The sequence below is a fragment of the Notothenia rossii genome (genome assembly GCF_949606895.1).
Source record: "Notothenia rossii genome assembly, chromosome: 10".
In the NCBI taxonomy this organism is placed as follows: Eukaryota; Metazoa; Chordata; class Actinopteri; order Perciformes; family Nototheniidae; genus Notothenia; species Notothenia rossii.
In genome coordinates, this window is record NC_136908.1 from 25,983,866 (window position 1) to 26,001,024 (window position 17,159).

Here is a 17,159-nt window from a genome sequence, read left to right on the forward strand (position 1 = left end):
CCAAAAATCCAGAAAATGGTCTAACTAGTTGTGCATTTTATGTTCCTGAATTAAAAGTCAAAGTGGGAAAGCGCACGAGTGATCACATTGCAGTATATACAGTAGAGATTATGGCTATCTCTCTAGCACTTCAGTGGGTAGAGAAAATACAGCCAATGCGAGTGGTCATTTGCTCTGACTCCAGTGCAGCTCTGGAGAGTATGTTGGAGATTTGGAGGATGTTCAAAACCAACCTCGTCTCCGCGTGTCGTTTGATAAGCTGGGTGAATTCGTAAAAAGGAAGGGATTAAGAAACACCAGAATACAAGTTAAACAATAATCTTGCTTTAATGATAAAGAGTAACAATACAAATACAAATACAAATACAAAGGAAGTACTTCCTGCTCTTTCTCCTGTCCTACTCTCCTGGTCAGCCTGAAGAAAAAGAGGTCGAACCCCTGGAAAACACAGTGTTTCATACTAAAAACACAGGAGGGGGTGTGTGCGGGCTTTCCCCCCGAGGTCATCTTATTGGCAGAGACCAACACATGGCCTGTCGCACCCAATCAGTGCGACACAGCAGAAGAAACCCGGTTCACATCTTGTAGCCAGCACACACCTCCTTTATGGCCCTTTGTCCCTGAGTCCATCTTCCCCCCTTCAGGTTACCACACACAAGTTAAAAGTATGTTTTAAGATATAGTTATTATAGTTGGCTAAATATACGTAATACATGTTAATTACTTTCATATCAATAATAACGAGGAACACATTACCTATGCTCTTAAGCAGTATTAGAGATGCTTTTCAAATAGTCAAACTTCACACAGGCCTAATACAGAGAACACACTCATTTGTCCTACGGCCCTTCCATTTGTTTGAGCTATTGTTCACATCTTTACTTCAAATAAAAGGTTTCACATTGCATATTTCCAGCTTCCTTTACACATACTGTTATTATTAATACAAAGTAACCAACCACACATATCTATTGAAAACAAGTCGATTTCCCTGATAATTGACATGCTGAAACTCTTCGGAATGTGTCCCCTCCCCCAGCTCTCTCGTCCCTGTCATAAAAAACTGCTTCCATTTCCTATAGAGTAATAAAACATGTTTAAGCTAATTTCTCCACAATGTTTGTAGCCATTTAGTACCCACACATGAAAGAATAAGAACAGAGGTATAGTTGACCAGTAATCATGTAGCACATATATTTACTGCAATGAAAACACACACACATCTGCTCCAAGCATGTGTAACGCACACCCTTCTTTTACGAGGGAAACATTCCAGCGTCTTGGCACTATCTCCAAATAAGGGTGTCCCCTGCTCACCTCTCTCTCTAAAAACAAGGACTTCACCTCAATATATTGGGGGAGGGAAAAGATACTTTGTCCCTTCTAATTTAACACACATGAATATATATAAGGTGACATTAAAAGGAATATACCAGATTGAACTTTCCTGCCATACCACGTTACTTTAATACTTCAAATAATTCGAATAATCCTTCATTTCCCCCTTTTGGTCTCGCATTAACGAGACCAACACACATAAGACATTTGAAACAAAACTACTGTCCTTCTTTAATACTGTGTCTGTCCCCCTTCATTAAACCTTTGGGAACAGAAAACAACCTCCAATGACAGTTAAGAAAGACCAAACTATGTTAAAAAATGGTGTCCTTGTTTGCCGTATCATCATACTCGTCCTCTCCCTCCGCATATGCCAACAAGGGCATTTGGTACAGTGGGGGAGGAGCAGCTTTTCCTTCAATGGTGGAAATGATAAGTTTGACACACAAGGAGCGGATGCACGGCACACAACAACAACCACATGTTATTAAAATGGCCACAAAAGTAGCTACAGAAATAAAGAGAGACATTATTAAACCTTTCCATTGACCAAACATGTTAGCAAACCACTCCTCTAAGAAATGTTGTACCCCTGATTGTTCATGCATAGTTTTAGATAGGGTGCGAAGGCCTTCTAAAGCCCTTGTGACGGAACCGTCTGGAGCCGTGTTATTGGGAATAAATGTGCAGCACATCTCCCCAAACATTGCACAAACTCCACCCTTCTCTGCAAGAAGCATATCCAACGCCATCCTATTTTGCACAGCCATAAGGGATGTTGGACCCAATTGTTCAGCCAGGCCCTCTACCGCGTCCCTAGTGAGATTGGCCAATCGGAGTATGTTGTAATGTACATAGTTGATCCTTTCTACATTTTTGATAGGGGTCACAGGGAAGAAGGCAGAGATAATTGGCAAACTTTCAAACCCTGCAGCTATTTGATCAGCTAGTTTGTAGTCGTTAGGGACCCCTCGTGGGATTCCGATGGAATCGATGTAGGTGGGAGAGTCGACAGACAAATCGAAGGAGCCCGGGGCGTGGCGTTTGGACAGCGCGTGTCTCCTACGTCGAGTGATTAGGTTGGTATTAAGTGTGTCTTTAGGGTCCGTGAGCCCCAGTTTTTTGCCTAATAACATTAGGGGTGCCTAGGGGTGCCCATAGCACACAATCCTACAGATAGTTCGGGAATACGGGTGAACAGGCGGTGACCCCCACAATAATAGTAGAGCCCAGCTCTGGCCCAATGTCCTATATTAGTGCTAGACAGGGTGAGGTTACACCAATCCGGAGAGACATTTCCTAGGTCAAAACGTGGGGATTTTTGAACCATGGAAAAACATGTGTACCCACCGGCGCCTTTGTCAGGCGTAAATGGGCCTGTCCTAGTGTCATTATCAATTGGAGGGAAAACTTTGGCTAGGGTGGTACAGTTAGGAGGGCTGGCCATCCTAGTCAGTTGTAACATACAGTTGTACCCCCAGGTATCTGTGGGAAACAGGGGCGCAGGGTCAGTGGCTAATTGCGGGCGGGCCGTAGCACAGGATAGACAATCCCCGGCCATTTGTTCTTGGGCTGTTTGGGCAACCCATTTTAACCATAGGTTGTCATCTGTGTATCCTGTGGCCATTTGGATGACGTCTAGAGGTTGAAGTTGGCTATAATCCCCCGTGCATTTATCCGTACATGTAATTTTAGACAGGTATTTAATATTAGATGCTGCCCGAGGAAGGTTTCGTTCCACCTTTGGTTTAACTTTAATTTCGAAGAGGCCTTGTGGCGAACCCCCCCCTGCATGTACCGCGAGGACATAAAGTCCAGCGTCGGAGAGCACTACATTTTTTAGCGTTATGCGTACGGGATTACAAAACCTGACAACGCATGGGACGTTTGGGTTTCTCCTAATCACTTTCATTCTATGTTTGAGGGATCTAACGATTTCCGCCGATCGGTAAGGTGGCATGTATCCCCAGTCATCAGGACCCGAATTTGCTAGGACACCGGACCAGGACTCGCAGGTGCACCCGTATGTGTATGTGACGGACACATAAGGGTCGCCTTTGGTCCTGTATGTACTGCCTCTGTAAATGTAAGGAGCACCTTTAACCGTATCTGTGACGGTTTTGTTACATACCGCAGGGGCTAAGCAGACGTATTTGGCTAGGTAGGAATAGGTACGGTCGAGGCTTCTGCAGGGGGCAATTTTGCACAAGTCGAGTTGTATTATTCCATCACTACCTGCATGGAGAGTGAAGGTTTGTCTAGGAGACATTGGGGTAACTACTGTCTCATAATGGCCCCGTTTGACTCTAGTTACGGATTCATTTGGCGGAGGAGTGGAGTCTGGGTGGTCAATGGAATCACATAAGATTAAAACAATGGTAACAATCACAGTAGAAACCAGGGCTAATCCTGCCAACCATTTCCAGTTACCATACATAGTTATACTGTGAGCTCCAACCCTTCTAGTGTCAGTATACGTCTATTCTAACCCCCAAGTTATTAAAAAATGCTGTGAACCACTGGGTCACTCAACCATGATTTTAAAGGTTACAATGTACATACAGCAGGGCGAACAAGTAGATTATTACTCCTAACACTAGTAGTGACCAACAGGTTATCAGGAAATTCAGGGCTCCTTCAGACATTTTCTATTCTTCTCTGAGAGGTTTTGGTCCCTGTGTCAGTATCACATGAGGTAAAAAGAAAGACAAATCCCTTAAATATAGATTTTTTAGAAAACAACTCCCTAAATTTGGGTTTATAAATGGGGTCTTCTTATAGGTTAATAAATGACTTTAACGTGTGGATTAAGATTCCACTTCCCTCAAAAAATGGGTTATTGAAAGAACTTTAAACTGTGGGTTAAGATACCACTTCCCTCAAAAAATGGGTTAGTAAATGAGGTGCTATGTGTAGCTTATAGCAACCTGATCAGAGGGGAGCAGGTTCCTCTGTCTTCCCATGAAGTCCTGTGTCTTCGTGCTCCGGCCTGCTGATGGCGACTTCTGGGCTGTCGGTTGTAGGGATGTCCTTGTTGTCCTTCTCCTCCAGTCCGCTGATGCCTGCTTCCAAGTCGTCTGCTGTAGGGATGTCCGCGAGGTCCTTCTCCTCCAGTCCGCTGATGCCTGCTTCCAAGTCGTCTGCTGTAGGGATGTCCGCGAGGTCCTTCTCCTCCAGTCCGCTGATGCCTGCTTCCAAGTCGTCTGCTGTAGGGATGTCCGCGTTGATGATAGCCAGGTCCGTCCGGATGTCGTCGAGGGTCCTTCCAGGTGATTTCCCCGCTGCACACTGGCTCCAGTGGTACCAGATGTCCCCCTTTCCTTCTAGGCGGACAGCATGGGATGTCCGCTGGGTCACTCTGTAGGGGCCGGTGAACCTGGGGTTGAGCCACTTGGGCCGGATGACCTTCAGCCAGACGAACTCCGCTGTGTTGGCCTCGTGTTTTTCGGGTCCCCCTTTGGCATCAGCAACCTATGTGGAAAATCCTGACACCAATCCCTTAAGCTGCTGGAAATAAGGTTTCGGACTCAGGACCTCTACTTCCTTTCCTACACTCAAGGCTCCTGGGCCAGGAAACTGATGGCCATGTGTCAGCTCAAATGGGGAGAAGCCTGTCCCTTTGTTTATAGAGCTCCTAATTGACATGAGAGCCAGAGGCAAGGCCTCTAACCATTTCATGCCTGTCTCCTCACATGCTTTGCTGAGTTTCTGTTTGATGTTCTGGTTCATCCTTTCTACCTTTCCCTGAGATTGGGGGTGATAGACAGCTCCAAAACTGTGTCTTAGTCCTAAAGACTGTTCTACTGTGCGTAGGTCGTGGTTCTTGAAATGGCTGCCATTGTCTGACCTCACTTTCCTAGGAAACCCATGTAGTGGAATGTAATGAGTGACTAAGAACTTGATCACTGAGTCTGCATCTTCTCTCCTGCATGGCATAGCTTCTGGCCAACCTGTGTATGCATCGACTACAACTAGTAAGTATCTGAACCCTCTTACTTTGTCAATCATGTCAGTGTAGTCAATTATGATTTCTTCTCCTGCCATCTTAGGTAAAGGAAACTTTCCCTGGTGCGGTTTTACAGTGGCTCTGATGTTATGGGTTAAGCAAATTACACATTCCTCTAGGTAATTAGCTATCATGTCAGGTAGGTAAGGGTGCCACCAGTGAGTCAGGTGTCTGTTCATTTGAGTTTTGCCGCAATGTGTTGGGCCGTGTGCTTCTTTAAGCATTGATCTTATCCATCCTGGGGGTATCACTGGTCTCCCATCTGGGGAGTACCATATCCCGTCTTTGTTGGTAGCTCCTCTGTCTAACCATACTGTCTTGTCTTGAGGAGACCCTGTTGCTTGAGCTTCTTTAAGAGTATCATCTGTTACTGCGGGCAGTAAGTCAGCAGATTTTAAGACCAGCATTTGAAACTGGGGCATATACCCTGCTTTGGCTTTAGCTGCCTTGTCTGCTGCATTGTTACCCCAAGCCAAATAGTTGTCCACCGTGCTGTGACCTTTACATTTAAGTAAAGCTAGTTTGTTGGGTAACATTACTGCTTCTGCAAGCCTTTTGATCTGTTTCTCGTGTTTGATGGGAGTATTGGTGGATGTTACAAATCCTGCTCGCATCCATTGGCGCATCTCCACATGTATGACACCATGAACATATGCTGAATCTGTATAGATGTTTACATCTTTTCCCTTTGATAGCTCTAATGCTGCAATGACTCCCATTACTTCTGCCAACTGTGCTGAGACTTTCCCTGTTACTTCTCCTGTTGATCTTTCTTCAAACTCTCCCTCAGCTTTTTGACTCACGACTGCGTAGGCCGCTTGGAGCCCTTTGGTGGGGTGTCTAAAACAACAGCCGTCTGTGAACAGGTTTTCTGCATGTGGCATAGGCTCGTCTCTGAGATCTATTCTTAGCTTCACATCCTGGATGATTCTTTCCTCACACCTATGGGGTTCTCCGCTGCCAATGGTGTCTGCGCTGTTAACTCCTTCATGTGTGTAGGTGATGTGTGCTTGCGTCAGAGTTTTCTCTAACCTGGTCTGTCTTGTGGAAGTCATTGTGAATGCACTTGAGTTCACAAAAGAGACAATGCTATGTGTTGTCAGTACTGTCAAAGGGTGTCTCATCACAATGTGTGAAATTTTGTTTAAGATACGTGCTGTACCTGCTGCATGTCTTGTGCATGGAGGTTCCCTGTTCTCCACTCTGTCCAGTGTGACACTAATGTACATCAGTATTGACCTACATCCCCCCTTTTTCTGAAATAGAACACCATTTACTGTGTTCTCATTTTCAGAAACATCAAGGAAAAATGGCAATGCATAGGATGCAGAGGCGAGAGAGGTGACCTGGGACATGGATTGTTTGAGAGAAATGAACGCAGCTTCTGCAGCTTGTGTCCAGTCCAGTGTGACAGTGAGATTGCGCATGCCTTTCTCATTGATCAATGTCCTCAGTACAGCTGTTCTTGGGTTATACTCTGGGATATAGTGTCTGCTGTAGCCTGTGAGACCCAGAAAAGATAACATGTCTTTGACTGTCCTGGGTTTTGGGTGATGCAATATAACCTCCTGATGTGTTGCTGACATGCCCGTACCTGCTGGAGAGATAACTCTGCCCAAAAATGTCACCTCTTTACGGGTGCATTGTAGCTTTTTCTTGGAGACCTTGAACCCTGTTGCATGGAGGCGAACCAGTAGGTTCCTGGTGGCCTCTAAACAAGAGGCTGCGGAGGGTGCTGCAATGAGAAGGTCATCTACATACTGGATCAACACCACCCCCTCTGGTAATGAAACGCCATCTAGCTGGTCCCTGAGTATTTTGTTAAATATTCCTGGAGACAGACTGAAGCCTTGGGGCAGTCTCGTGAACTGTAGTTTCTCCCCTCCCATTGTAAATGAAAAAATAGGCCTCATCTTCTCCGCCAGGGGTATGCAGAAGAAAGCGTTGGCCAGATCAATACAGGTGAACCAGGTATGTTCAGGTGTGATATTACAAATAGCCGTGTATGGGTTAGGCACTGGTACCAGAGCTGTAGTTGTAATAGCATTAATGGTCCTTAAATCATGAGCCATTCTGTACTCCCCGCTAGGTTTTGATACCGGGAGTATTGGAGTGTTCCACTCGCTTTGTGAGGGTTCCAACACCCCTGCTCTCTTCAGACCCTCAACTGCCTTGCTGATTCCCCCTTTGGCCTGTGGTTTAACAGGGTACTGTGGTTGATATACAGGCATAGTGCTACTCACTTCAAATGTTATTGGTGCAGCCTTTGAGCAGAAACCTACGTCATGAGAGTCAGATGCCCACAGGTCAGGTGGGAGGTCACGCAACATGTCTTCAGTAAATGAATGGTCAGTCTTTTCTCTACCGTGATGTCTCTCCACTTCGTGTCTCTCCATGAAGATGCATTCTTGTGTGCAGATTTTTAGAGCATAAGCCTTGTGTGAGGGAGAGTATGTGAGTGCTGCTATTTGTGTTGGTTCCCAATCCTCGACTTCTAGCAGTGTCTTTACCATAGGACCAAGTTCCCTGGCTTCATAGCCCCTCCCGATAGCTAATGAAATGTGTGGTGTGGCTTCAGCTGACATACGGTACCAATAGAGTTGCTCATCAGTGAGTTCAACAGATGCAGCCACCCCCGCTTGACCCATAAATAAATTGGTTGTGGCTACGTCCCAAATGGACATAGCCACCTCTGCGTCATACGCATATGCATAACTTTGGTCGTCCATTCTATCATAATTCAGCGTCAGATGGGGAGGATCTGGAGGGGAACCATAAGGCCTGAGGAGGTTAATCCACGGCTTCCATTGTTGAAAAATGGAAAATAGTCCTGGTGTCTTGTCTTGGGGCCGGTCGAGCAACCCCCAGTATATAGTGGCCTGCTGAGTTGCTTCTGCTGCAGTGGATTGGGCCAACATCATTTGAGAAGCTGACTTTATGGTTGACAGTGAACAATTGAGGCGAGTGCCATTTGGGAATGATATTATTAGTCCGTCGGGGGAACAGAGGATCGAGGCGTTAGCTTTGATAAGAACATCCCGCCCCATGAGGTTAGCCGGACTTTGGGGTGCCAAAATGTACTGATGAAGAAATAGCTGGCCCGCTATTCTGGTGGTTAATGGCGTAGTGAGCGGCACCTGCTCTATTTCTCCCGAAAACCCTATGACTGAGACCGTATTACTGGACTTGGATGTGTTAAAAACGGGGGAGTTGATAGTTGAATATCGAGCTCCTGAATCAACAAGGAACGGTAATTTCGCGTGTTTTACAGTCATGTCCATGTAAGGGTCCGCCAGGCCCGTACATTCAGGGTTCCCTGGGCGACCTCATTGTGGTGGGTAACAGTCTTGTTCGTACTGGACAAACTGGCCATAGGGAGCGGCCATCACATTTGGTGCAACGTGACCCTGGTCTTGGTGTTGGGCCTGTGGGGCTGCCTCATGGGGTTTCTGGACATACTGCATGTCTGCTCTGTTCCCTTGTCCCTGCCCCCTCTGTCCCCGCCCTCTCTGTGGGCATCGCCTGTACCAGTGGGTGGCCTGTCCACAGATGTAGCACCCGTTCTGCTGATATTGGATCACTCCAGGAGCTGTTCCACCCCTTCCCAAACCTTTAGCCGTGCCTCTGAACCCGCCCCTCCATTGCTGAAAACCATTATTGTAGCCGTATTGGGGCTGGTTATAGAATGGACCTTGGTTGGGAAAACCCTCCTTTGGGTTTTGCGGACCCGGTGCCTGCTCTGCCGGCCCCACAGGATGAACAATCAGCTGTTTGGCACTTTTCTTCTCATTTTGAACTGTTTTACGGGCTATTTCTAGCTGAGCACGGAGTAGTTGCACTCTTAACTCTTCTTCCTCAGTTTTATTCTTTGTAAGTTGTTTGTTAAATTTTCCTACATGATGGCCCAGATGACGCTCCCATGTCTGCGTGTTTAGTAGATCAACTTCTGGGTTGTCCTCCATAAGAGCTTTAATCTCGGCAGGTACTGCTGCTAATATTGCTTTACGGAACATCTGCATATGTTGGTCACTATTTTCTGGACTACAGTCAGTAGCTACTATGTATTGTTGGCGTGACCTGAGCAACATGGTTGCTGCGGCCTCCCCAGGTGTGAACGTGAAAGACAGTGAGCCGTAACCTCCTCCCGTCTGTGGGAAATGGTCTCTCATTGCCAAGCTCAGCAAGCTGTGTATGTTGTTGGAAGAGATAGGCTGGTTATCGTTCATTGTTACTGTTCCTGATCTTTCCTCAACTTTCTTTACGTCATGGCTGGAAGTCTGTTGTGCTAATATCCTCCTGAAATCTCCAAGGCAGATTGTTTGTCCTACTGACATATCAGCAAACTTTCTCATCCAATGTCTCCCTCCCTCAGTAGGTAGCGGCATTTTGTCAACCAGTGCATGCACATCTCCTAGTGAGAAAGGGTGGTAAGCGGTATTCCCATTGGGGAGTGCCACCAAAGGAGCCTGTAATACTGGAGCAATAAAGGGAAAAGGTGTGGGGTCTTCTGAGGTGTGTTGGGATCTCAAACTCATACGGGGAAGTGCAAGGACCTGTGTAGCAGTCAGTTCAGAGATTGTTCCTGTCATAGTTATGTACTTAACCTTGCTCTTGCACACCCTGCCGTTGACATCTCCCTGTTTTGCTCCAGAGGAACACTCACCACTCTCATCCCCCGATGCCCCTCCCTTGCTGGTGTAGTAATGGCCTGTTTGTGCCTGCCGTTCTTGGAACGGCAGGTCACTCAAACTGCCCTCGCCCTCGGGAGAACTTTCACTGTACCCTTCCCCACCTGCTTGTTGTTGGCTACCGCCCTCCTGCTCTCTATTCATTCTGTCCTGACGTACTTGTTCTATTTCTTCCTTCTCTCTTCTCAGTAATTCTTCCGCTTCCTGACAATGGACCCCCTCCCTATCCTGATGGTCCGCACCACCATAAGCTCTTTCCCTCTCCTCATATTTTTCTACAATGGCGATCAATTCTTCCGGTGTGGGGCTGCTCTCGCCCCTTTTAATGGAGGTCTTCCTTAAAGGAGTTAGCGAAACATTACCCACTATTTGAAAGTTACCCCCCCTTACACCTGCTTGTTCTTGGGCTGACCCAGAGCCCACTTTTTCCAGTGGCATTTGTAGACTATACCTGGGGGGTGCGTTCGGGACAGGGGAAGAGTAAGGAGGCGGTTGTGTAGATACACTGGATAAATCCGGATAAATCAGGGGGGATTGAATTGAGACATCCTGATCCCCTACATTTCCTGTCCGAGACCCCTCTCCTGAACTAGCCGTTCTTGCAGTGCACCCGTTATTTACAGCACTGCTGAGATTTCGTCTCCTCCTGTCTGAGGCCAAGGTGTCCTTTTGAGTCATATCCCTATAAAATGCGATACGTTCTGCAACATATTGATGTATGTCGTCATCTGTGGGTGGTGGTGTCAGCACGCATGCGTCCCTACTGTCCTGGGGGAACAGGAGAGTGCCAACGTCACTAGAGCGTTGAAACTCCCCCCCCTGTGTTTGGGCTGCTACCATGACTGGGGGATTGTTGACTGGGGGGCGAACCACAATCATCCCCTTCCTGACAATTGCTGCGTTGTGGCAAATCCTCCTTAATTTATCAACCGCCTCTTTCTCTTCCTTTAGTTTCTGACGGGCAAAAGATCCGGGCTTCTGCTCGTTTAGGTTACCCAGTTTCTTTACCAGCTGTCGCTCATACTGATTCAGAGCTGAGCCTAAATTTCCTAGAGTGTCATCCCCTCCCACTCTATCTTCTTTTATCATTTTATCATGGAGGAACCTAAGGTCGGCACAAGCCTTCTTCTTGTCTCCCTGTTTTGTTCCACTTAGAATCAATCCCTCAATCTGTCCCCATTGTTCTTGGAAACTTCCGGGAATTGGGACGTCTAAATCACTTTTTTTGAACTGCCCTTCCATATTGACTTCGCGTGTATTTATCTGACTTGGTTAATATGTGTTCATTAGTAATTTGTGATATACAGGACAATGGTCGTCGTCACTCCTAATGTAGTTATTGTATTTATTTAACTGCCCTGCCTTTGTCTAGACGTGTAAATAGTTTGAGTGTATAAACACATGTATTTGAACTCCACCTTGAGTGATAAATGCAGTAACAGAAAAGTACCAGTAAAGCAGTTATATAGGAGCAGCGGACTGGCTTATTGAAAGCCAGTTGAGTAGCACTCGAAATGTTTTGGCACTTATAAAACCTGATTAGTTTAATGATCCTGTCTTCTTTGATTGTATGTTCCTGGTGAAACGCAGTTATTGTGAGTTGCTTTGGATTAAAGCGTCTTCCAGGTGTAACGCAATATTGCAAGAGATACTACAAAATACGTCCAGCAGATGGAGCCAACAAACTATACTATTAAGCAATACTCGAACCGCTAGTCTGTCTTTTCTGTGCCACACCTTGTTTGCCACCAGATGGCGGCACCCGACCAGGAATGAGCTCCACCTCACTGAGAGGAGAAATGATTTTGGAAGCAGCAGGCTTTGCTTCTCTATCTGACTAGTAAATATTCACAGAAAAAATTCCCCGTACAGTCTATTCAGCTTTTATTGTCCGATGTTTATTTCAACAAGTTTAGCAAGCCTCTCAGCGCGCTTCAACACCGTCTTTCAACGATGTGACGCTGACATGGAGCCGAAACTCAGGCTTTGCAGAACTCTTTATCGTGACGTTTGGCTTTATAGATTCAACCCCACAGAACAAAGGATTAATGAGGTCCGGTCACTTCAAAATTGCTTTTTGAAGGTTGCGTTACTCTCCTTTGGATTTTACTTATAACTCAACTTCGATTCCTATGAACCTAAGAATTGTTATTCAGATTCGTCTCCTGGATGCCGTCTGAAAACGGTCACTGGACGTCCCCCAACGAGTCTTCAGCCGTCTCCTTTCTGAAAAAAGTACGGGGCCTTTCACCTTCGTCTTACATACCTCGTTGATTCACTTTTATGTTATATAACTTTCCTACCTATCTAAAATATGTATCTGTACTGTTACTATAAAAACACTGTAAACTTCGTCTGACAACCCTAAAATTTGGAATATGGTCAAATCAAAGATTTCGAATTAAGCTGGTATCTGCTCACCTGTTATTGTCAGAGCTCTGTTTTTAGTTGTCAGAAGAAGCCGAGATGTTTAGCCCTGGACTATTCCGTCCGCTTGCTGCTGGTGGTCTCTTCCCCGAAAACACCCCACTCAGACACGTCGGGTCACCACTTGTTGGAGATTTGGAGGATGTTCAAAACCAACCTCGTCTCCGCGTGTCGTTTGATAAGCTGGGTGAATTCGTAAAAAGGAAGGGATTAAGAAACACCAGAATACAAGTTAAACAATAATCTTGCTTTAATGATAAAGAGTAACAATACAAATACAAATACAAATACAAAGGAAGTACTTCCTGCTCTTTCTCCTGTCCTACTCTCCTGGTCAGCCTGAAGAAAAAGAGGTCGAACCCCTGGAAAACACAGTGTTTCATACTAAAAACACAGGAGGGGGTGTGTGCGGGCTTTCCCCCCGAGGTCATCTTATTGGCAGAGACCAACACATGGCCTGTCGCACCCAATCAGTGCGACACAGCAGAAGAAACCCGGTTCACATCTTGTAGCCAGCACACACCTCCTTTATGGCCCTTTGTCCCTGAGTCCATCTTCCCCCCTTCAGGTTACCACACACAAGTTAAAAGTATGTTTTAAGATATAGTTGTTATAGTTGGCTAAATATACGTAATACATGTTAATTACTTTCATATCAATAATAACGAGGAACACATTACCTATGCTCTTAAGCAGTATTAGAGATGCTTTTCAAATAGTCAAACTTCACACAGGCCTAATACAGAGAACACACTCATTTGTCCTACGGCCTTTCCATTTGTTTGAGCTATTGTTCACATCTTTACTTCAAATAAAAGGTTTCACATTGCATATTTCCAGCTTCCTTTACACATACTGTTATTATTAATACAAAGTAACCAACCACACATATCTATTGAAAACAAGTCGATTTCCCTGATAATTGACATGCTGAAACTCTTCGGAATGTGTCCCCTCCCCCAGCTCTCTCGTCCCTGTCATAAAAAACTGCTTCCATTTCCTATAGAGTAATAAAACATGTTTAAGCTAATTTCTCCACAATGTTTGTAGCCATTTAGTACCCACACATGAAAGAATAAGAACAGAGGTATAGTTGACCAGTAATCATGTAGCACATATATTTACTGCAATGAAAACACACACACATCTGCTCCAAGCATGTGTAACGCACACCCTTCTTTTACGAGGGAAACATTCCAGCGTCTTGGCACTATCTCCAAATAAGGGTGTCCCCTGCTCACCTCTCTCTCTAAACACAAGGACTTCACCTCAATATATTGGGGGAGGGAAAAGATACTTTGTCCCTTCTAATTTAACACACATGAATATATATAAGGTGACATTAAAAGGAATATACCAGATTGAACTTTCCTGCCATACCACGTTACTTTAATACTTCAAATAATTCGAATAATCCTTCAAGTATAAACAACTTCTCTTCAGAATGTCGTCAGGATATTTTACATGAAATTTTACACATCATGTTTAGGTTAGTTCATCTGGGAATTGTTGTTCAATTTGTTCGGGTTCCAGCACATGTGGGTATTAAGAGGGAATTAAGGAGTGGATCAACTGGCAAAATGTGGTTTGAAAGCAAACCAGATTGATATTATGGTACCCATCAGTAGAGCAGAAGTCAAATCTGTTACAAAAGTGGTTATCAAGCAACAATGGCAAAAACTATGGGACATTAACACCAAAAGAAGACATTTATACCAGATACAAAGGGAAGTAGGAACAGGAAGCACTTGGGGGAGTAGTAGAAGAGAACAGAGCATTAACAGCAGGATAAAATTGGGACACTCTGGATTAAACTCATCACTGCATCTGATTGGAAAACATCCAAATGGCAATTGTGATGGTTGCCAACAACCAGAGACAATAGAGAATCGCAGTGACGCGTCCAAACACCCGGAAGTAAGTTAGCATTTCTGGCACTTCCGGTTCCTTCCTCAAAAAGCAATGCATTTTTTCCATAGGGTTTTGGAAAATAGCTCGAAATAAGGTCTGTGGTTGACACAAATTTAAGAGATAAATCACGTTTTGTTCTACGACATTAAATACATCAGCAGTGACCCCACTGGTGATTTTTGAAGGGTTTACGTGTCTGAAAAACGATGGTTGTTACCGAGTGGCTGAATAGGACTACAGAAATTGTCGAGGCCGTTGTACATCATTACGCCGAACACGTAAACACTCCCGCTAAGTTTGTTTACCCCTGTGTTCCGCTTCAAAGCAAGTACATGCCTATCTTTAGTATCTGTATATCTATATCTGACCATTAGAATCTGTATTTTTGAAATTGTCGTTTTTAACACCGTAGTTTTACAAATGATAGAATAATTAATTACCAGTGTTTTCCAATTTTACTCTGCAGTTCGTTTCGTTAGCTAACGTTAGCTAAAGCTAGCGCTACTAGTTAGCTACGCAATGGTTTGTTGCTTTGCTCCGGGTTGCAGCCACAGGTCTTCGCATGAAACGTGCTTGTTCTATCGTTTCCTGGCCAATGTTTTCTAAAGGAGAGTCTGGATTCGTGTCATGAGGTAAGCTGACGTTACATTTTTGTCCATGTCACGGTGAAATGTAAATGATGGGTAGTGACTGTATCGCCGTTTTAGAGATGGCGCTGCTGAAAAGACCGCAACATAAGTAAAGATAATGAATAAATCCTATTCAAACCTGTGTGGCTTATATGATAAGTCTAATTAGTACAAGCAGCATAACGTTTCACCATGTAACTAAAGATTGTAGTCAGGGAAATCAGTTTGACATATTGAACTAATAACAAATCACATCTGGCTGGCAGAGAACTCTCTGCTCCATAGCTTTTCTTGGATGTAAAATCACATGTACATTTGACATTTATATTCAATTTAATATCCCATCCCTCACATACTTTTGTATATATAATAACTTATATTTTGTTTTTCTTGTTATGCTGCTGCAACACAAACATTTCCCAAATTGGGATCAATACAGTAATATCTTATAACTATTATAATTAGTGTAGCAGCTGACACCTATTTTCAATATGGATTAATCTACCATTTATTTCTTTAGTTCAATTTTGATCTATAAAAATGTCAAAATAGTGAAAATGTTCACGAGACTTATCAAAGTGCAAGGTTATATCTTTAGATGTTTTGTTTTAGCCTATGTACTGTATGTCTTAATGCTCTTATATGTGACGGGGTGACTTCCATGAAACTAATATTTTATATCTTCCCAACAGACGAGCTGACAGGAAACCTAACACTCTAACAACCACAACATTGCAACATCCTCCACTGAATACATACGTTTAGCTGCCTTTGGCTTCTTCCACTGACAGGGGGTGTCAGTACAGCTGAAATTGTGGATGGCAAAGATGGCTCATGCAGCCGCATGACTGCATTTCCATTCTCCACATGGACATTCACATTTTGTGGAGAGAATTCCCTCTTCTCCTGTAGATACCTGTGGTGGTGGGATTGTTTTATTATTTAAAATATATTTACATTTGTAATGCCTTCCCAATTATCCCTTTAATTGTTTATAGCCTACTGTATGTTTATTTCATGGATATTTCTGTGTTTTCTGGTGTGTTATATTTGTAATCTTGGGGCCTCTTCTCTTTAACGTCTACATGCTACCACTGGCTCAGATAATGAAGAACAACAAAATAAGTTACCACAGCTATGCGGATGACACACAAATGTACGTAACCATTTCACCAGGAGACTATGCTCCAATTCAAACACTGAGTAAGTGCATTGAACAAATCAATGACTGGATGTGTCAGAACTTTCTCCAATTAAACAAAGATAAAACTGAGGTAATGGTTTTTGGAGCCAAGGCAGAACGTATAAAAGTTAGCACTGAGCTTCAGTCTGCAATGTTCAAAACTACAGATAAAGCCAGAAATCTAGGTGTAGTCATGGACTCTGACCTGAGTTTCAACAGTCACATTAAAACAGTTACTAAATCTAAAGAACATATCTAGGATTAAAAGACTGATGTCACAGCAGGATTTGGAAAAACTTGTCCATGCTTTTATCTTCAGTAGACTGGACTACTGCAATGGTTTCTTCACAGGTGTCTTCACTAAAACATGTATTAGAAAGCTGCAGCTCATTCAGAACGCCGCTGCTCGAGTCCTCACTAACACTAAGAAAGTGGATCACATCACTCCTGTTCTGAAGTCTTTACACTGGCTTCCTGTGTGTCAAAGAATATATTTCAAAAATACTGCTGCTGGTTTATAAAGCACTGAATGGTTTAGGCCCAAAATACATTTCTGACCTCCTGCTAAATTATGAACCATCCAGATCTCTCAGGTCTTCAGGGACTGGTCAGCTTTCTGTCCCCAGAGTCAGAACTAAACATGGAGAAGCAGCTTTCAGTTATTATGCTCCAAATATCTGGAACAAACTCCCAGAAACCTGCAGGTCCGCTGCAACTCTTACTACTTTTAAATCCAGGCTGAAGACTTTTCTTTTTGTCGCTGCTTTTAATTGAACTATTCATATCTTAGACTGCACTGTAACTTTTATCCATGTATTTTTTCTTTTAATGTTTATTTGATTAGCTTTTCTTTTTAATGACTGATTTTAAATGCCATTTTCTTAATGTCTTTCATTTTTTGTAAAGCACTTTGAATTGCCTTGTGTTGAAAAGTGCTATATAAATAAACTTGCCTTGCCTTGCCTAATAAAGATTTC